This window comes from Anastrepha obliqua, chromosome 1, assembly GCF_027943255.1.
Source record: "Anastrepha obliqua isolate idAnaObli1 chromosome 1, idAnaObli1_1.0, whole genome shotgun sequence".
In the NCBI taxonomy this organism is placed as follows: domain Eukaryota; kingdom Metazoa; phylum Arthropoda; class Insecta; order Diptera; family Tephritidae; genus Anastrepha; species Anastrepha obliqua.
The window spans coordinates 112,804,627-112,827,093 of record NC_072892.1 but is presented as its reverse complement, the minus strand read 5'-3'; the positions used below and the strand labels follow the sequence as shown (position 1 = coordinate 112,827,093).

General features: G+C 35.6%; 1 protein-coding gene across 6 annotated transcripts in view; it reads right to left on the bottom strand.

Annotated features, from left to right (window-relative positions):
- Positions 1 to 22,467, bottom strand: part of LOC129235652 (F-actin-monooxygenase Mical) — a 184,653-nt gene extending 162,186 nt beyond the window's left edge. For all 6 annotated transcript variants that reach the window (XM_054869601.1, XM_054869602.1, XM_054869606.1 and 3 more), the window contains exons 1-2: positions 22,173 to 22,467; positions 21,138 to 21,227 (exon numbers count right to left, since the gene is read on the bottom strand). The gene's annotated coding sequence lies outside the window, so the exon portion shown is untranslated. The remainder of the gene's footprint in view (positions 1 to 21,137; positions 21,228 to 22,172) is intronic.

Sequence of the window (22,467 nt, the reverse complement as noted above, 5' to 3'; positions counted from 1 at the left end):
GATCCAATACGTTCATATCATTTACTATACACAGAATGTATAGCAGAAATAAATTTTAAACGGAGCATATTTCGTGTTGCAGTAAAAGTCAAAAAGTGTTGGATTGATTTTCATGAGAATTATTGCTCATTTATTACCTACGTTATCGAATAATATAATATGTACGGAAATGGATTCCGCCAAACTGAACCTTTTCAGTTTTATGTGGTTTCATTTATTTGTACAACCGGCACACTATTACTATTATAAATTTGTTTACACAACGGTTATTTGTAAAATCCTAATGGCGAGAGATTTTATATAAACAGTTCTATTGTTTAGTGAAGCCAATTGTGTATTACATCATCATTGTCGACGTGAAGTTCCAGTTTGAGCATTAGAATCTTGATCTTTTACAGACATTCTCCAGTTTTTCAGTCCGAAGATCTTGACCTCACCATCAACTGTATCAATCCATATTTTTCATTAGGCGACCCTGAGACATATACAGCTTACTATTGTAAATCTTTTTCGCAACTTTGCACAAAAATTTCGTTTTTGCGGAGGCCCATGCTTCTGGCTGCCTTTTCACATTTTAGAAACTCCTTTTTCAAAGCTACTGTACTTCTGCATATTAGATTGATAACGATGTGCCGTTCAAGCATACAATCATGGACAGATAAATAGCACAAATGTGAAGCTTAAATGTTAAGTTAAGTTTTTAGTACGAACTCTGCTTTGATCAAATAAATTTGTTTGTTTACATTTATTACCATTATTAAGCTTACATTTATTACTAAAAATGGGACGTGGAAAACATTGCACGCCGGAGAAAAGAGCTCTTATATACCGTATGAGTCAAAACGGAAAACGCTATGCATAAATATGTAGCTGAAATGATGATGTGCTCTCGGAAAATGTTTTATAATGCTCTTAATTTAGTTAAGAAAGATTCATCCTATCTAAGCAAAAAAACGGAGAGAGAACCAAAGCCGCGAAAAACTGATGTTAATGTGGATAGAGCTGTAATACGCAAGAGCTTGAATAATGCTTGAAATAAACCAAGAATCTGGTATACAGGTTTCCACAAAACTTGTAGGAAGGTGACTTAACGAAGCCCAGCTGTTTCGCCGCATAAGCAGAAAAAAACCACCTCTGTCAAAAAGACATATCAAACACCGACTTGCCTTTGCAAAAGCCCACAAAGACAAATCTATTCAGTTTTGGAAAAACGTAGTTTGGACCGACGAAACCAAAATAAATATAATGGGACCAGATGGGAAAACTATTGTACGTCGTTCAAAAAATCAAACGCTAAATCCTAGGTTCACAAAAAAGACGATTAAACACGGCTGCGCAAGCATCATGGTTTGAGGAGCTTTTTCCTGTCATGATGTTAGGCCGATTGTTCCCATGGTTGGTAAAATGGATACATTTCAGTATCTGGATTTACTCCAGAATAAAATGGAGCCATTCGTGTTTGAGTTTATGCCATTAAGTTGGACATTTATGCCGGACAATGATCCAAAGCATAATGCAAAGACAGTGAAGCAATGGCTCAGAAGAGAAAAAAATAATGTACTGGATTGGCCGGCTCAGAGCCCTGATCTCAATCCAATAGAAAATTTGTGTCAAAATCGCTAACAAAAATTTTAAAAATTTTGATGATTGTGGGCCGCAGTTGAGGAGGCTTGTTACTCGATTCCAAAGGAAAGATACCACAAGCTTGTAGAAAGCAGGGAGCGACGGCTTGAAGAAGTAATCAAAAACGGTGGATATAATAAAAAATACTAATCTGGTAAAACAATATTATTACTTAACTATCTGATTTGCTTACTATTTTTGGTTTTATTTGGAATTTTTTAGGATGTGTTATTTATGTGTCCAGGAGGTTTCGTGAGTCATCAACGTTCTCGTAAATTAAATCAGAACTGAAATTCTTTTTGGCCTTTTTTTTGTTTTAAAGTGGAAGTAAATAAGTTTTTTATTTCTTATGTTGCTTTTTTCCCAATAAAAAATAATTATTTAAAAACATGTTTAACTCTTTGCTTTCAAAGTCTAAATGTGCTATTTATATGACCTTGGCTGTATACCAAACATGCTCTCAATCTTCTCCATAGCAAACCCGAATAGAGTAGAGCCAACTGGACCACCTTTTTACTGGTATCACCGGTGGTCGAGGATTCGACGAATAACACTGTAAGTAGTAGATTTTCTCCAATTTCAATTGAACTATACAACGTAATAAAAACATTTAATTTTTTTTCAATCTCTGTTAGTGATCCATAATTTTTTTTTTAATATTTTGAAACTTCCGTTGATTCATTTATTTTGTGCACACGACATGAAATTTAAGTGGTGGTGAGGTGCCACGCCCCCTTTTCCAATACCTAATGCGTAACTGTATCAAAGTTCAGTATCTTAGCTTTTGTGGTTACAAAGAAAAGCGATTTGGACATTTCAGTTTATATGAGATATGCCACACCCCCTTTTCCAATACCACTTTTCACCATAAGTACACTATAAACAATTTATGCATTCATGCCAAGTTTCAGTACCCTAGCTTGATTTCTTTTAGAGAAATATTCGTTTTCACATTTAGGGGCCCACTTTTTATCGGGGTTAAAACTGCTGCACTAAAGGAAGTTATTTCCTTCAAATCGGTGCATTTTTCATTGAAATGGTGCGAACGGTACACACAAAAATGATTTTAATATATAATTATTTGTACCTTTTCGGCAAGAGTGTACCTTTTCCATATGAAGCATCTATCCAATTGAATAATCTTTACCTTGTTCGCCATTTCCCCACCCACTCCTCTACAAGCTTTAAGTAATTTTGTAAGACAGGCCAACAAAACCTAGCCAATGTTGAACAGTTGTTTTGGTACATAGTTGTGATATCATCCGCCAATATGGAAGTTAACACATTTCTACTCATACGAATATCAAATGTAAACAAAATATATAACGTTGCACTAAAAAGTTTTCCTGAGGTACCCCATTCGATATCGGAAATTCTTCTATAAGACAATCATTTAATCTTATCGTGAATCGTCTGTTGGAGAGTACGACTTGAAGATGCTATGGAAGTTTGAAGGTAGTATTTTGCTACTTTAATGTAAAAGCCCCTAATGCTCAACCTTGTAAAATGGTGGGGCAAACAAAAATTTAAACTCAAGTCTTGGGCTGAAGAAAGATTGCTAAGCAATACTCTTTTCGTTAAAATGCCTTTCTTATTATATTAGTAGTGCCATTAACCTGTTCTATTAGTAGTGTCATTAATAGTTCCTTGTTTCTCACGCAATCCAAATTGATGTGGAAAGGATTTACAAGGTGAAGTCCAAAATAAACAAGACTGGCGTCATTAAAATGTTTTTGATGGCGCCATCTTTTTAATGAGTTAGCGGGATGGAAATTACATCCCTAGCTGATTTCCAGTGAAAGCTTGGTGACATTCGGATCAGTGAAAGCGAAGTTATTGCGTCTAAAGTGTCAGTATGTTTGTGTCATCGGTACAAAAATGAATTTCGAACGAAGAGCTAATAACAAATTTTGTTTTAAAATCGTTGAAACGTTTACCGAAACATTTGAATTGCTGAAAAAAGTTGATGGTGAGAATTATCTATCTCGTGCCAGAGTTCATGAGTGGTTTACACGTTTCAGAGATGGTTGTGAGGACATAAATGACAATGAACATACGGGCCGCCCAAAATCAGTGAAAACTCCATCGAAATTGTTCGTAAATTAATCAAAAATGAATCGAAATCATCATTGAAATTCATGGGATCGGAGTAGAATATTTCCCAAACATGGATTTATCGCATTTTAACTGATCATTTGGGCTTACGAAAGGTCTGTGCACGTTTCATTCCGCACAAGTTAACTGCGAACCGAAAATTGCTCAGAATTCAACATTCGAAAGACCTCATTAAAGAGGCGAGAAAAGACGAGAACTTCTTTCACAACATTGTAACTGGTGATGAAACGTGGAGTTTCCAAAATGAAGCTAAAACTAAGCGTCAAAGTGCCGAATTGAAAGCCTCAGACGAGCCACCACCCAAAAAAACGCGTTTGGAGAAATCAAAAATCAAGCCGATGCTCATTTGCTTTTACGATTCCAAGGGAATTGTCCACAAGCAATTCGTACCAACGGGCCAAACCGTCAATGCATTTTTCTATCTTGGCGTTTTGAAGTATTTGTTGCATCGCATTCGTCGGATTCGCGAAGGAGGAAGCTGGCGCTTATTAATGCACCGTCTCATCGATCCACTCTTGTGACTGATTTTTTGACTACAAATCGCATTTTAACCATCAATCACTCACCGTATACGCCTGATATGGCTCCCTGTGACTTCTACCTATTCGGAAAATTGCATTTGGCCATGAAAGGAAAACGTTTTGCGACCGTAGAGGCCATCCAAAAAGCTAGTACCGACATCCTGAAGGACATTCCGGTTAATGACCTGAAATACTCTTCCGAAAAGCTTTTAAATCGCGCAAAACAGTGCATTGAGGCCAAAGGGGACTATTATGAATAAATAAGCTCGAAGTTATTATAACAAACCTCCTATCGTTTGTAACTATTTACGCTCAGTCTTGTTTATTTTGGACTTCAGCTTGTATTTTAGATACTAGTACCTTTTCATAAGGTTTCTAGATGTAAGGCAGTAAGCTGACTGGTCGGCAGCGTTGCGACTTTTCCTGATTTAGCTACCATAATGATCTCCGACCCTTTCCAAACTTTGGGAAAATACCAAAATTTTAATACAGCATTGAAAATACTTCTGATTGGAAATGTAGCAAACAAGGTAAAAACTTAAAACAAAAAGGAGGAAAAAGGTGCCAAAGACGAAGTGTACTCAAATTGTCAATAATTTTAGTATTTACAAATACTTATATTGGCACTCACATCTACTTATAGGTAATACTCGTATGAATTGATTCACTGTTTTGGCTGACAGCATACAAATAATGTAAAACAAAGTTGTACCTGTGCACCGACGAGTACATACGAGTATCACCGACCTGCAGCACCTGGCATTCAAAAGAAAACAAGCAACAAACAGAAACAACAAAATAATTGTCCGATTCAGTCAATGCCACCGCCTAAGTGTTAACTATTTCAAAGTTGATTTCGCTACAAGCGCAGACTTGCATTTTTTTTATGCATGCACTTCATTTACCTAGTCCCAAAACAATCAAATTCAGGTACATAGTTCGTATCTTTTAAAATGGATTTTCTCACCATTCGACAAATTAATGAGCAAATGGACCAACTAGGTAGGCAGACCAGCAAAATATAGCCACTTAATAACCAGTTTCTTTTCCTCCCCTACTTATAATCTAACACTCGTGTGGCACCTGCCGCCTTTGAAACTTGCAATGCCCACTCCTCCGCTAAGTCAGTAAATATGAGTACCTATTTTTATGCATTGCATTGCAACCCGCAAACATTTTGTCGACAAACGCAAGTACGTACTTACATATCTGCGAATGTGAATATGTAAACATCTAACAAAATTTGTAGATTATTACGTATACATATACGAATATTTCTGCGCTGGTTTCGCCTCTGTGGGTGCCCCAAAGGTACTTGCTTAGTAAATGGTCGCATTTACTCTTGCTCTCATATTTAAAATTTGCATGCTTCAGCGACTTCTCATATGCCATTTTGTGTGACGTTGTTCATAACATTTTTGATGCACATACTCCTTTGTATCTAAAAGCACAGTACATAAAATATACAGTTGCGAGCATTAAAATACGGTTATGAAAAAATTACAGTTTTTCTATTGATTTTTTTATATGTGTTAATTTTATATTACACACATTTATTAACATATTACAAAAAAATAACTGAAACAAATTTTTATGTATTATCTTTAAAAATATATTCTTCTCATTTGTTTCAGAAATTATATTGTCTCAGTTACATATAATTGATGTTTTTTATAAAAATATTATAAAATAGTAAAAAAAAGAAATTTCATAATAATTTATTAAAACCGGTTTAAACACTTTCTAAGCCATTTAATTAAATTGCCTTGCATTACCAGCAACGAAAAACGTAAACTTGCCAACCAACTGATTCGTGTTTACAAAAAAAGTCTATGTACGCCATAGTTAAAATTCTACTGGACCCATCGGTTTAAATTTCCACAATACTTTATCAAATAATTCTCCAATAACCAATTAGCTGATTTTTTTTGGGAGAAAATCAATTTTTTTAAGTGTTACGAAAAATTTACAAGCGAAAAAATCCGCCCAGTGATACCTCGAGACACTTCTCTTCTAACAAATGTATTTTAAGTTTTTTTTTGTACTGATTCTGTTGCGATTTAAGATATACCTATATCGCAAAACAACCTTTCTCGAGGAGTCTTTGGAGATTCACTGTGGCTCGCTCAATCTTCGATATTTTGTAATGAAAATTTAGGTAAAAATATTGAATAAACTAAAGCAATCTGTATCGCCAAAAAAAAGTTGTTAAAAACATGTGGTTTTTAACGAATTAAATTGTCGGTAAAATTTAAATCAGAACTATTTGCTGGTCAGTAGTGGAATGTGGAAGTCACAGTTTCTGACTATTAAACTATACCTCGAAGAAAAAAGACAAAATAGATACAGTTATTTTTTGGTTTGACAGGACACATAGTCGTCCTGGATAGTACCTATTTCGATACCTAGTTACGAAAAAATCTGACAAATCTAAAATAAATATGGGGTATTCTACTTATATTTGGTACTGGAGCTAATAGTCGAAAGAAATTATAAGAAAAGCAATCCTAGACCGTTATACCAGCTACCAGCTGGTTAAGCAGAAAAAAACTCTTCATTAAAGTGCTCACCAATTCCTCGTCTCCACTATATGACCACTCGTAATGTGACTACAAAACATTTTGATTTTTGGCACGTCCAAGAAAAAGCGACATTTGGTCAACCAAGTTGGGGTCAAATCGGTATTAATGGTAAGTGCCATTTTGGAGGGGTTACCGGGCGTTGAAACCAGCATCCTGAGGTCTTCGAAGCACCGGTTTCTATAGTAATTTCAATACCAAGATTTCCTATGAAATTTCCAGTTAGAATTGACTACAATATTGCGCTCTGTTAACGGATCTTTCTTTGAGCTCGTCTTTTTTACAGCTCTTGAATCAGTTATTCTCTTCAGATACCAGATCCTCGGATAATTTAAAACTAAAATCTCCAATGGCTGACTTACTCAATACTAGTTTAACACTAATCTCTTAATTAAGGACTTCATGTTGCCTTACATTGCCGCTATTTTCCATTTTAATCGTTTTCCATAAATTCAACATACCTTCATTACATTTAGCAATGCTCTTCACGAAAAATTAATCAGTAATTATAATAAAATGTAAAATTAATATAGGGTTGACTATTTAAATTGAAAGCAACCGACAGCCCTATAACATCGACTAATGTCGTACCGCATAGAAGCGTAGGAAACAGAGAAAATTTCGGGTGTCAAGGTCAATATTCGAAAGTAGTTGGAACAAATATGCTTAAAATAAATTATTAACTAGATGACCAAAACAATATTTTAAATGGCCAACTCTGTACTCATCGCGGGTACAAAGGCAGCAAAGTTAATCACCCTATCGGAAGATGTATAATTTTTGCAAATAGCGTCGTACGGCAAACATATTTGACACTTGTGAACCTAGACAGCTGCAGTATGCAAACAGATAATGGAGCGCGTAAAGGTCAAAATAATAAGATCACTGAAAATCAAAAATCAAAAATATCACTGAAAATCATTTTTCTTTTATTGAGTAAAAAAATATTTTTAAAACAAAATTGTATAATTAATTTTGCGCCACTATGTAGCTCCTTCTGCTGAATTCTATACTTGACGAGCATAAACCCATCCACATCTCAATGCCCACAACTGTATACATGTATACGTTAGTGCATATACTTACAAGTGGCTATATATAACTCATGCTCTGAACTCATGCTTTGCCCCAATTCCTTTCATTACCTTTTACTGATTTTAGATAAAAACCTCATTCGTGGATATGCACAGAGTTTTACTTTCTGCCTAAAAATTCATTGGGTGGCATACAGATTTAGATATATCCTTTGCTACCATATTTATTTAAATTATATATGTATATAAAAATATTACATTTTAATCATATTTATTATGTGTACACGATTACTAGAAAATATATCATTAAATTGAATAACTGAAATAAGTTGGGATGAGAAAAAAATAAAAGAGGCCACCAATATCATATGTACAGAACAAGAGCCTTAAAAGACCGCATATTTTCTGGTTTTGCCTGTAATAATATAAAAAAATTAAAGAGAAATTCCGTTTTGTACCCAGTAATATTGAGTTGCATAGGTTAGTCAAACTTCTCATAAGCTGGTCATTCCGCGCGTTAGATTCAAAAATCGATTTTCTCCAATTTACATCTACATATATTTGTAGATCTACAAGGTGACGCAAAATTAATCATCCTATCGGAAGTTTATAGTTTTCGCAAATGACGTGGTACATCAAGCATATTTGACACTTGTGAACTAGACAGCTACAGTAGACAAATAGGCAAGCAATGGAGCGCGTAAAGAATAAAATAAAGATTTGCATCACTCAAATTTGCATCCTACCCGAAAGTTCAGCGGCTTACAGAAGGTTTAAGACCGGGGCGTTTTCCTGTAAGAACAACGTCGGCGAACTGGTGACTGACATCCAGAGCAATCTTATATTATGGAGAGAACACTTCTCGAACCTGTTAAACAGTGATAGCTGCGCATGTCACAGAGAATGTGAAGATCCCGATACCCCAATCGTTGAAGACGGAATTGTCGTTCCGCTACCCGACCATGACGAGGTGAGAATAGCGATAACACGGCTAAAGAACAACAAAGCCGACGGACTGCTGGCTGAGCTATTCAAACATGGTGGCGAGGAGCTGGTAAGGTGCATGCATCAGCTTTCTAAACGCAGAGAATGATGCATATTATATTGGGTAATAAGTTTCCGTCCTTTCTTAGCCAAAGTTACGAATTATTTAACACATTAAATAACACATGATTTGATGTGAAGTATCACAACTTTAATCCATTTTTAAAGTAATGTACGGATTCCTCTGACGAAAAATTCGAATTCTTTTGACTTGATCCATTCATTGAGCCAGGTTGCAATTCTCTCGTAAGAAATGAACCGATTTTCAATAAAGGCTGACTGCATTGATCGGAACAAATTATAATCCGAAGGTGCATTGTCTGAGGAATACGGTGGGTAGAACAAGATTCCCCAAATCAGTCCCTCTAATTATTTCTGGACCGATTTAGCAACGTGTGGCCTCGCATTGTCATGCAGCAAAATCAGTTTGTCATGTCTACCGTCCCATTTCGGCCGCTTTTCTTTGAGAGCTCTATGCAAACGCATTAGCTGCAGTCGGTAACGATCGCCAGTGATAGTTTCAAATGGTTTATGGAGCTCATAATAGATGACACAATTCTGATCCCACCAGATGCACAACATAACCTTTGAGGCATGAATATTTTTTTCGCTGTTGTTGTTGTTGCAGCAGCATAAACATGCCTAAACATATATGGGGAATGCTGCTAAAGTGACAGTCCTTGGTCGGATATAAATCCGTTCGTTGCGGTAACGTAGAACCGACTGTCGTGGGAACGTCTTTTTTTCGCTGTCGATGGACCTGGTTCAACTGACAGGCTCCAACTTCTTCGACACTTAGGGTTATCATAATAGATCCATTTTTTATCGCCAGTGCGCCAGATGCGATGCAGAAAACCTTTTCTTTTCTGCCGTTCAAGAAGCATCTCACACGTTACCAAACGTCTCTCGATATCCCTCTCCTTCAAGTGATGTGGCACCAATGTTTACCGACGTTTGATCTGTCAACATCCAACTCTTTAGATATATAATCGAAGGTTCGACATGCGTTGTTTTGGTTGAGTATCTTCGAATTTTTTCCGTGCTTCTTCGCGATCTTTATCACTCACGTCGAAATTGCCACATTGGAAGCGTCGAAACTACTCTTTATAAGTTGTAACGTGATTACCGTAAATATTGATCAACACACGACACGTTTCAGCTGTACTTTTCTTTAAAAGGCGGGGCAGGACTTCCCGCAAAAGGGTTTTTTCGGGGGCGAACGTAGACATTTTTGACGTCAGATAAAAAAGGATCTTTACAGGCGGTCAGGCGACTAGTCAGGCGTGCATATCTCATAAGGTAACCTCAATATTGTCATATATTTGACTAATGGTCAATCAAGTTTTTATTATCTGAGTACCAGGCCACATTGGCTTTAAAGGAAGTACCACAAACTTCCTTTATAGGTACAGAGCCCTTCTCCAGCGTAGGTGAGAGGATACTGAATCCCTTAAAAAAATATAGCCGAGATAACTTCTGGTATCTCATAACCATGAACGCTTTACCGATTGCTTGACCTTATTCAACAACAACCTAAGAATTTTCAGAGGAATACTGGCAGGAGATTGTTAGTTGAATTTATGATCTGACTAAACCGAGAATTTATTCGTGTGAAACCTACAGATTGAGCAGTGTAGAAACCAAATTGCAACCAGCTACTTGAGTAATGAAAAAAGAATCCTGGGTGACCACCTTATACTAAACGGCATGCTAAATTCCAGACCTCCAAGTTCTAAGTCTTCGAAAGGGGCACAATAGATGTTAAGATCGCAGTGCTCTATCCTCAACAACAATAATAATAGTAAAAGTAATAAAACAAAAACACCTTTCATAATACAATAACAAAACACTTGATAGCTTTCATTGCTTAGCGATAAGAGAATTCAAAAGAAAAATCATGTTTTTCAAACGCAAATGTGAATGATTGCATACTCTTTCGATATGGATAGCGTGAAACGTTGACTATGTCAATTGTTATACTTAGCTGAAATATTTCTAAAACTTATGCTGTTAATGTTTTCTTTTCTGCATCTGCAATAAAACGAAGAAAATATCTGTGTAATCGAATGCATCAAAACAAACAATAAAATCGATTTGTATGTAGTTTTATTTAGAATGGTTGGTGACATATTTTCGCTTGCTGTCAAACGTTATGAAATGTATAGTTCTGTGTGTTTTATGTAAGTTGTGGTACGTACATGCGCACATATATATGTACAATGTCTTCGCTTTTAATACTCTTGAAATTGGGCGTGTTGTTCAAATGTGAAAATCTCAAGTGAAAATGGTGCCAACAGCGGTACTTACTGATGCTGCCACTGCTGCTGACGATGGCGCTATTGGTGTGTCGTATCGAAAGAATAGGGCGTAAACACCTGGCTATGAAAAAAGGGTCGTTTATATAGTGTAGCGTTTTTTTTTTTAGTTCATAGCATAAGCGCTGGTAGAGAATGGAGCGCAACAACATCTTCAGATGGGTTAAAAACAAATCTTGCACTGTGTTAGTATTCAAGCAGTAGCGGTCACGAAAATGGAAGCTAAGAAAACAAATATTACTTGTATTTTAAGGACTTAAAAATTGCATCAGGCTATTTAATAAAAGCTAAGTTATTACCGAGAATAACTGAACATCGATTTTTAAGGCCGAGCCGAACTTCGGCAATTTCAACCGAAGCCGAACCGAATATGAACCGAGAATTTTCCAGAATATTTGATTCCATATATATTTGATCCTTTTGTTCTTGTATAGAACATAGAGCCTCGAGAACCCAAGTAATTGACCTTAACTACTTTTTTTGCATTTATATTTTTTTCAGAGAATATATTTCAGTGTTAAAATGAACGCTGCTCCATAACTCTAAATCTACTGGATCAATCGTTTTGAAATTTTGATAGTGGTTCTTCAAATAATTTACCAGGTATCTCCGGGATATTTTTATAATTTTTTTAGGATCACTCTGATCTCACAGTAACAAACTACCCGATTCATTTTAACCAAAATCGGTTTTTTGACTTCCAAGACCTCCCAAAGATTTCTCGAGAAACATTTCCTTCATCAAATCAATTTAAGTTTTTGTTTCAGCTGATTCTGCTGAGTTATGATGTACACAGCAAAAAAAAATTTCTTCAGGCGCTGCCGTAGATCAAAGTCACTCGCTCAATTTTCAATATTTTGCAATGAAAGTTTAGGAAAATATTGTTCAAATGTAGCATTATTATATGGAAATTAACTAACACTTTCTATATCGAACAAAAATTAATATTTAATAATTAATATTTAGCTTTTCGATTTCACACATTCGCACTTCTTGTATTTACGTAATAAGGGTAAAATAAGAGAGGCTGCTCCTACCAAAAATTCACGCGGTGGTCCCAGAAGCACATTGTAATACCCAGGAACAGATTTCCCCTAATATATCAGACGTTTTCTTAAACATTCAAATATTGGGAGTTGTTCATTGAAAATGCGCCCGTTACACATATGTCAAAATTTTTGTTGCTGGAATGTTGGTACAACTGTCCTCTATAGTGTCGCAGAGTGTGAGCGTGATCTGTCAATTAGCTTCTTTTTAGCATTTAATTATATATATTAGTCAACCGCAGGTGTGTTCTGCGATTTTCACTACGGATAAAAATATCGAACAGAGAATTTGCCTTAAATTTTGTGTTTTGAACGGGATTTCGTGTGCCGAATTGTTGAAAATATTGCAGAAAGCCTACGGCGAGTGTGCTTTATCAAAAACACGGGTCTACGAGTGGTATAAGGCTTTTGCAGAGAGCCGAGAAGTCGTGGAAGATTTGCCCCAATCTAGTTGCCCATCAAAGTCTTCAACGGCTGAAAACGTCGACAATGTCAAGGAAATGGTGCTGGAAAACCATCATTTAAGTTTGAGAGAGGTAGCTCGTGACCTTAGCGTGTTTCACGAATCAATTCACAACATTTAACACCATCAATTGGGCATGAGACGCGTGGCTGCTCGACTCGTTCCAAGAGAGTTGAATTTCCCTCAAAAAATTCATCGGCAGAAGGTGGCTGAAGACATGCTTGAGCAAGTGAATTCGGATCCAACGCATCCAGCGCATCATAACAGGTAATGAGACGTAGATATATGAATTTGACATACAAACCAGCCAACACGCGGCTGAATGGCGCTATCCACATGAGGCGAAACCCAAAAAACCATGTCAAAGTCGGTCAAAAGTGAAAGTCATACTACTCGTTTTCTTTGATTATCATGGTGTTGTGCACTCTGAATTCGTTCCAAATTCTACGGTAAATAAAGAATATTATTTGGAAGTGTTTGAAAGAGAATGTACGTAGGAAACGGCCCTATTTGTGGAAAGAAAAGTCATGGATCTTGCACCATGATAACGCAAAAACTCGACAAATATCATCGAACAACAAACGTATTCACCGAATTTAGCCCCATGTGACTTTTTCCTTTTCCCAAAACTTAAGGGGTCCCGGTAGTCTAGAATTTTCAAAAAATCGATTTTAATTAACTGAAAAAACCCCCGATTTTTAAAGTGTCAAATTCAAAACCGCGCCATTTTGCCAAATTCTTTTTTTTTTATTCTTGTACGGGGCATAGCTACAGCCATGGTTGGTTGGTTAGTACATTCATACTGAAATTTTTTTTCTTCACTCATCTTATAGTAAATCATTTCAAGAATGTTGTGTCAAAATTTTAAGTGGATCGGAGCAGAACTCTCAAAGTTATAGCCTTTGTAGGCACTCTACCTCGAATGCGGAGCATCGATAATTTCTCAGAGTCATTTTTTCAAACGCGTTTTTCCCGAAACGACTTCTTAAAAGTCGGTGCCAATCACAACTCCGAAACTATTCAACCGATTCTTTTCAAATTTGGCACACGTTTTCTAAATCAAAAATACCTCCCCCCTACACTGTTTTTTTTTTATTTTTTGTTTTTTAAGGTTGTTTTTCACTTAAAAATATGGCGAAATTTTTCGCCAAAAATGCTCGTTTTACGTTTTTTTGCCACCAAAACTACAAAAATGAAAAAAAAAAATTTTTATTAATGTAGGGGGGAGCATTACGTTATACTTTAACTGAAAAATTCGACTTTTTTAGTTTCAGATGATTCTACGACGAATGCCGATTGGCACCGCAGAGCACTTCTCGAAAAACATATCTCCAAAAAAACTCTGTCATGGGCTTATTTGTCAATATTTTATTATTAATATTTTTTAAAAACTTATTGAAAAGATGTACGATAACATGCAACTGATTTTATTAAAGTATCTTAAGCCATATTTCTGTAAAAAATTCACAAAAACAGTGTTTTTTTTAGCGCTAAACCCTACCTCCCCCTTAATAATTTTTTTGGTTTTTGTGTTTCAGATAAATTAAAGAGCCAAAATGGACAACACCGTCCAGGTCCAATTTTTCGAGAGAGCGCCATTTTTTAAATTGTTAAAATAAAAAAAAAAAATTCTTCATTTTTGTATGTAACAAAAGTTAATTAAAAAGCCTAAAATTTTAAATATCGTTTTTCATTTTTTATTCTAAAAAAAATCCTGAAAATACCCTAAATTTTCGAGCTCTAGAGCACCGGGACCCTTTAGATTGCCACTACGCGGACGCCGCTTTGAGTCAATAGAGGCCATTAAGGAGATTCGCTGGACTAATAGTTGACAGATGTATTGCCTCGAATGGAGCCTATTTTGAAGGCGACAAAATAAATTTTGATGATTAAACAATTATTTTGCGTTTTATTGAACAATTCTCGGTACTTTTTTGACAGAATGTATGTCTATAAATCATTTAGCGTAACCAGAATAAAATTTGAACGTATTCTTCGAAGTGCAGAGCGTATGAAGTGCGGGATGGATTCTACCTCTATATTCTCAGCTCTACAACCTTACCTGACCATAGCTTTTGTTGAAAGCTTTAACTAATGTAACGAAAAATACGAGCTTAAGAATTCGAACTCATGTGAAATCAAGCTACAACTTTTATACAAGGTGCTTTACTTACTTGTATACTTAACAATAAAAGTTTTTAGGAAGTTAGAAGACGTAGCAATCAGAATATGTACATGCAGGTGTAATTTAAAAAAAAATTAAGACGATATCAGAAGAGAGTTCAACACTATAGATGTCGAATCTGTTTCAATGGTCATTCCTATGTCTATATATTTGCTTTGAGAGTCCATTCTAAGTATGTATGCCAAAGATTGTATTTAAAATTTATTTGCTTTCGGTGACTGTCATCACTTTGACGCATGTATGTATAAGTGTTTGGAATTTAAACTATAGATTTTTTCTGTTCAATTTGAGTGCTAAAATATCAGAAATTTAGTGTATATGTAGTTAGGCATTAACAAATTGGGACGCTTATCGCTGGAATAAAGTTTAGAAAGATTAAAATGGAAGAGTCAGCCGAAACGGTGATATTAGTTTGCCGTCCAGAATTTACAATTTTACTCCATTTGATAATTTCTGAAATGTTACTATCCAGAGACGATCCAAGTATTTAAAAATCTGAAAATCGTTGTAGCCATTGAAGAAATGAAATGCGAAACTCCCGAAAATGTACAGAGATAATCGGGTTCACAGAATGGGAAATAATCAATGTAAAACTAGCCGTGTAAAGCCACTTAGTGATCGGGTTCTTTAAGTTCTTTGAAAAATAGTAATGCGTCTTTTATTTATAGCCGAATTAAATTAAATTACAAGATCTAGAGGGACCACCAAATACCTATATAGCCATTGCTCAATATGACATACATATGTATGTATTAGAGTTCTCGAACGTGCCGGGCGTATGAGCAACGAGTTCCCCCACACTTCTACGATGTTATAGACGTGTTTTGAACAACCGCGGCTCAAGTTTTTCAACATTTCTTTCCACAGATCGACACGAGTACTTTTTATGCCGCGACCAACTAGAACAAATTTTCTCGACGACCAAATGTTCATGCAATATTGAATATATGCTGGACTCACTAATGGCCAGGGATGTCTCTATCTCGCGATATATCACATAATGATCTTACGTTATCAATTCACGAGTTAGTTCCACCTTTTTGGGCGGTACATTTTGGTGAAAGTCTTAAAATGTAATACACTTTACAATTTCGATGGAAACCAGTACCGATTGTTGTTTTTTTTTTTTGTATGAAGAGTGATGCACCCTAATGTATGTACAAGTTTTTATGTCAAGTTTGCTCAGCAAGCAACTGCAGTGAAGTGTTTCATGCTCATATCCTTTTTCCTTAAGCGGCAACGTGGAGCCACATGACATCAGACATAAAAGACGACTAGGCGCCACAGAAATACGCATAGAGAACAAGAACGCACAATCAATTTTTTCATGACTACTAATTTTGTGTCGTACACAGAAAGAGAATGTACATATGTATGTATATTTACATGGTAATTTTATGAGCAGCAAAGGGTGCCCAATACCACAACAGCCAAAGGCATTTTTAGATTTGCTGGTCGTTTGCAGTGAAAGCTGATGTCTAACTGACCTTGACTCACTTTGCTGTACGTTAAACACTTAATTATTTTCAGCAACTGACTACGGCTATTACAATTAGCAGCTTCACCCATTCCGTTGGTTCAGTCAACAATTCATTCTAACTAAATTACAAATTGGTTTTAGCAAAAACATACATACATACGTACACACGTAAGCTGTGGAATTTGCGGTACTTGTACACGCAAAAGAGGGGGGAAACGAACAAAAGAATTAGTAAGTGACAATATTTAGCCTGATAGTTACGTTGAACTCGCTTCAAATGTCTGCAAGTCATCTATCAGCGGCTTGTGAGCTTGTGAGTCATGCAGTAAATAATTTTATAAATTATTCGACACAATAAAGCGACTGCGAGTCACAGCTGAAGAAGACAACGTATTGTATAGTAGTTTGACAGCGTTCGTTCAAAACGTTCATCGTTGCCGTAATCACCAACATCATAGTCTCATCATATTTTTTGTGATGTACTAGTCCATACATACATATGTATGTACGAGTATGTATGTTTCTTTTTCTTCATACAGAATGCATAGTGTGATAAGATGTAATATAGAGGTTTGTGCCGGTCATGAACTTTGCAGCTGAACTAACGCGTTCGTTGCCTGAGCTACGTAACTAAGTGGCTATCTGATAGCTAGACAGCAGGCAGCTTCATAATCAACTAAATTTATTGTACATAGACTCACCCGTATGTACACATATACATATCTGTCTTCATGTGAATATGTGCATGTGTATACAAGTGTAATCGTGGAAGTAATAACTGCACTTTCACAAAGACACCCTACGTCGAGATTACTGAAGCATTATGATTTTCATTATAAGTGAACGGAAATTTAACACTGAAACTAAGTAATGCTCCACGATTCATTTGACGCTTACATTTAGTGATGTTGGTATACCTTTTCTGCTCTAAAACAGACGGATTTGACTTTAGAAAATACTCAACTAATAAATAAACTGTACGAATAATAACAGGCTAATGCATATATCCTTGAATGGTGTGCGTCTTGCTGTTGTCCCACTAATGGAAGCAGAGAAATATGAGAAATAGATCATAGTGCAGATTCTATTAGAATAAACAGAGTATCTCAAGATGTGAGGATTTCCAATATTACACGAAAGTTTAAGATTAGGCTCAAAGATAATGTTCTCACGAGAATCGGACACACACTACCGAAACGAAGCGAGTTTGCGCAAGGTAGTGTTTTATGCTCTTATAACAACAATGAGAAGCTCTAGAGTTATGATCTAGCAAAGATGAATTCATGTAAGGTAAACTCACAATTATTTTGTTTTTGCTTTTTGGTGGTTTGACTGTCAAAATAATCTGTTTTTTGTTGTTATTTCATTAGTTTGTTTACATTCTAATCGAAATTTTGGTATTCAAACAACCAAATTGCATCTGGAATCGCCTTGGATGCAGGATTTGGAATTTGAACTCTCGATTTACTTTTATTTTGGTTAACGAAATAACATCCGCAATGTGTCAGAAAAGTAATTAAAGGTTAGGAATTTAGAAAATACGTTGCTTTTTGCTTGAATTTAATTGGAATATCAAAATTTGAAGGCTGGTAAAATAAAACAACAACAACGCATATAGAAGAAGTCATAAATCATTATTCATTTCATGGAATAAAACGTATGCCATCATTAATGTTATGAACTGAAATTTTCAGAATAGCCGGCTTTATTTTAACATCTTTTTGTTTTTAACCATATATTAGTATTTGGATAAAGCTTATTAACACTTTACGTATACGGTTGAGAGCATAGAGAAGATTGCGCAAATCGCCCATCTATTCTCAATGAATTTTACACAATCTGCTGCTGAGGTGACGTAAGTCTTCCTAGTTTTATTTAAAATTTTTGTTCACAAGAAAATTTGTTTTTGCTATAAATGAAAACTGTCCGAAGTATTTCTTAACGAAAACTGCGCAGCGAACTCCGTCTTTACTTTATTGAGTTTAGTTATGAACGCACTACAAAAATGAACTTAATAACTGAAACTAAAACGATGATGTTACCTGCATTGCCGCGTGATATCCTTGCTGGAATTTTTGCTGCTAAAGTAGTTCGCACGTGCGTGTGCAGTGTTAACTTATATTATTATATGCTTACAATAGCCTAAACCAACTTTTAATTTTTGTTTATTATTTCTCTCACAGCGATAGCGATACGAACATTAGACGAACCCAAGGATGATAGATTACCAGGTTTGGCCTTCAGCTATGGCGAAACACGAAATTGAAAATTTGGCTGTCTTGTCACTGGGAACTAGGCAGCAGGATTCTGGCCGTTTATTTCACATGTATTCACACATCAGTCGTCATTCAGAGGGCAACAAAGTGAAATGAGCAAAGGCTGTGTTGAATTTTTTTCCTTAATCACCAATGCAATCTCAGTTTTTTTCGTAAACAAACCGCCGTCATCTCTCCTGTTACTTCAGTAAATCAGCTGATTATTTCAAATTCGCTAAGAGCCGGTTAATTGTCTGATATTAGTCACATCTTCGCATTTCTCTTCACTATGGTAGTCACGTACAAACTCATTCGGCGACCACCCAAAAAGAGTTAAACAGATAGTTTCCACGACAATCGATCGTGGGAACGAACCGGATTTATACCCGATCAAGGACATTATTTCAACAGCATTCCCCTAGCAATTTTTACCAATGATTATACCATTACCACAAAAAAAATATAAAAGTGGGTCAATAAAAATATGAGTACATGAAATCAAATTTAACTAAAACTATCAGAATTACTGAGCCTTGGCAATCGGTAAGACCGCGTTTAGCTTTCACCAACTTTAGATATGCTTTTTGCCCATTCTCTCTAAAGTACATAAAAAAATAGTAGTTTACTTCATGCTTTGCAACGTTTTTCCACAGGCTGCACGTGAATTCTCGATGAGGCAAACACTCTTGGCAGCAGTTCAAATTCATAAACGCACAGCCCCAACAGCAATGGCGAATGAAAAGAGACAACGACACCTAACCCCAGGCGAGGTCTTGAAGCAGACTGAAGATGGAAACGAACAAAAAAATTCGCAAAAAAAAACACGAATATCCGTACACAAAGGCTACTTAAGTAAACGTTGTGCATTCATTAGTTGAGGCGAAGCGAAAAAGTTCAACATGGACAGTTACAAAGTTTAAATAAAGTACCAACAGCTTTTCAAACAGACGCTGCGGAAAAATTATGAAATGGGGAATGTCTTAGGCAAGAACAAAAACAACAACAATAACAAAAGAAAGCATCAAGGCAGTGGTAACACTCGCAGTATTTAGTATGCTATAAATAGTGAATGTTGGTGACTTCATGCGCGCTTATAATTGCCTTGTTAATTTTTTCGCTGTTTGTTTTTGTATTTTTCTCTAACTTTTTCGCTTTTTTGCTTTTGTAGACCCACAAAGCTGTAAAGGCTATTATTATCAGATATCGACTTCATGCCGTGGCCGATAAGATAAGGCAATAGCGTAGCTTCCTACAACCAAACATAGTAAATGCAAACTAAAAAAAAACTAAATGAAATTAGTTCTATGGAAATTTGTTTAGCAAAGCTTAAGAGGGGATTTAATTAGAATATATAAATAAATAATATTGGAAGCCAACACATTAACAACAGTCAATAAATCTGGAAGACGTGAATTTCAATAGAGTATACATATGTATGTATGAAATAAATATACACTACATGAACATACATATGCACATACATAAAAAGGGAACACCCTGCATACATAACTTCATCGTGTACAGATTCGCCTTGGGTCAAATCCCAATCAATACAAGTATATTATTTTTTAATTCCATATCAAAGGCGGTACAGCAAAATTATTTTTATTTTAAGTTATTCGCTGCATGCAAAATAAATAAATGCGTGCCTCAGGTACGTACACTTACGTACATATGCACATACTTACAAGCTATGCACAGGTATTTCATGCATAAATATATAAGTATATATACATATTTGTTTCTGTGTCTATGACCACAAAAATTGTGTGCAGCAAATCTTTGTGTCTGTTTACCAAGCGGTGTTCGCCAAATGGACAACTCACGTCAGTCATTCAGACCGAGAGTGTTAGAAGGCGATAAGTGAAAGAATGGCAATTGTTCGCACCTGGCTTTTTGACACATTTTTCAATGTATTGCAAACAAATTTAGGCGCACAAAACGAATGGATTCATTTCGCATTTCTGAAGCCCTCTTTTGGTATTCATAATTCACAGCGCTGCTACCTGTATGTGTGAATCGACCACGAGATGGTTTCTTTTGGATTTCAAATAGCAGAATTTATTTCAACTTAATATTTTTTTCTTATTAGGTAGATGCCTACTATTTAAAATAATTTAGGCTACATTTTTGTGAACTACGCATACCAATTTTTTTTCCAAAACTTCTGTGTGCACTTTGAGCTTTTCTATTAATGATTTTCGGTACGGTGTAGGGCCTCACTTTTGATATCAATAAGAAACGAAATTTGTTTATATTCATGTTTTGTATGTATTCATATTGCTTTTAAATAAATATTATCACTACAAATAAAAGCGAATTAATCTTTACATATTTCTTACATAGTATATTATAAATAAGCACTATAAGTAACACACATACTTGCATATGTTCAATATATGTGTAGGTATACAAATACGTTGTATTTCATGTATTTTATTATAAACAAAGGAGTAACAAATGTTTGCAATACTTACACTTCTCGATATTTTCCACACGTTTTTGTTTTTTATCCTTAAGCTATTTTTCGTTTAGTTTACTCTGTTGTGCAACAGAGAACTCGTATACTTGAATGTCGAAAATCAGTCGTACAGAATATAATGCCGAAGAAAATAATGGAAATAGTAAAAATCTTAATAAGAAACCGGTTGCGCTTTGTTTATAACAAAATTACTTGAAGCAGAATGAAATAAGGAAGGCAGACATAAAGATGACGCGGCGCAACTATGACTGAACGCGATTATTGGTTCGGGATTTTACCTTTCGAATTAGTTTTAATTAAAATTTCTACGAGGCTACCATAATTATTTTCAAATGTTAGGTTTTGAACGCAGGAAGACATCAAATAAAAAAAGTACCCGTTTATTAGATTTGTTGACTATACTCTAGTGGCGATCTAAAAGCTGTCACTGCACATTTGCGAATGCGCGAAATAAAACTAATCTCTTCACAGGATAAATCGCTTTTTATCCTCAATGAAGCCCGGCTCCCCTCCCCATCAGCAGTTTCACTACGCGTTTGTCACATAAAAAACCTTAGATTTTATCATTTTCCGAGATATGTACATGCCAAGGCGCATTCATTAATAGATTCGCCTTGGTACATGCATCGAAAAATTTCACGATAAATAACGGATCAGCAGCTGACTGGGACCACTGAATTACATTGTGGAAAGTCTATCTGCAACGGGCAAAGGAACCGCAAACAGCTTACCGATTAGAAAAAGAAAAAACCTATATGTTATCCAAAGGAAAGCACCGGCAGTACTGTCTGTTGTCTGACTATTCTCAACGTCCACCCGTCGTTTGTCCAATACTGTGCTGTATGCGCAGGAGTATCATGCATATGTATGTAGAATTCCGACTACTCACACACGGTGTACCGAAGCACTTTTTTTTAGATTTTTATAACGCCAAAAATAAATTGGGTCTTTATTTCATTTATAATCGATTTTGTACACAAAAAACACAACAAATAGTTCATGTAATTTCAACCAGATTACATATAATTACTTCGAATTCAATTAACTTATTTGGATTTTCTCCGGTTACCACCATATTTTCAATCTAATTTTCATTCCTATTTTTCTTTTCTTACACTTTCTTATATTCGCTTTGTTTCGTAACTATTTCTTCGCTTAATTGCACATCAGTTGAATCACAATTTTGCACGCTACAACTTCAATTTATTATGAACATTTAATTTATTATTAAACGATTTAAGGCGTTTCTACTCCAAGTTTATTTTTATTTCTGAAACCAGAATTATTTATTTTGCGCTCACCAAAACCCGTCAACTGTGCCGTTT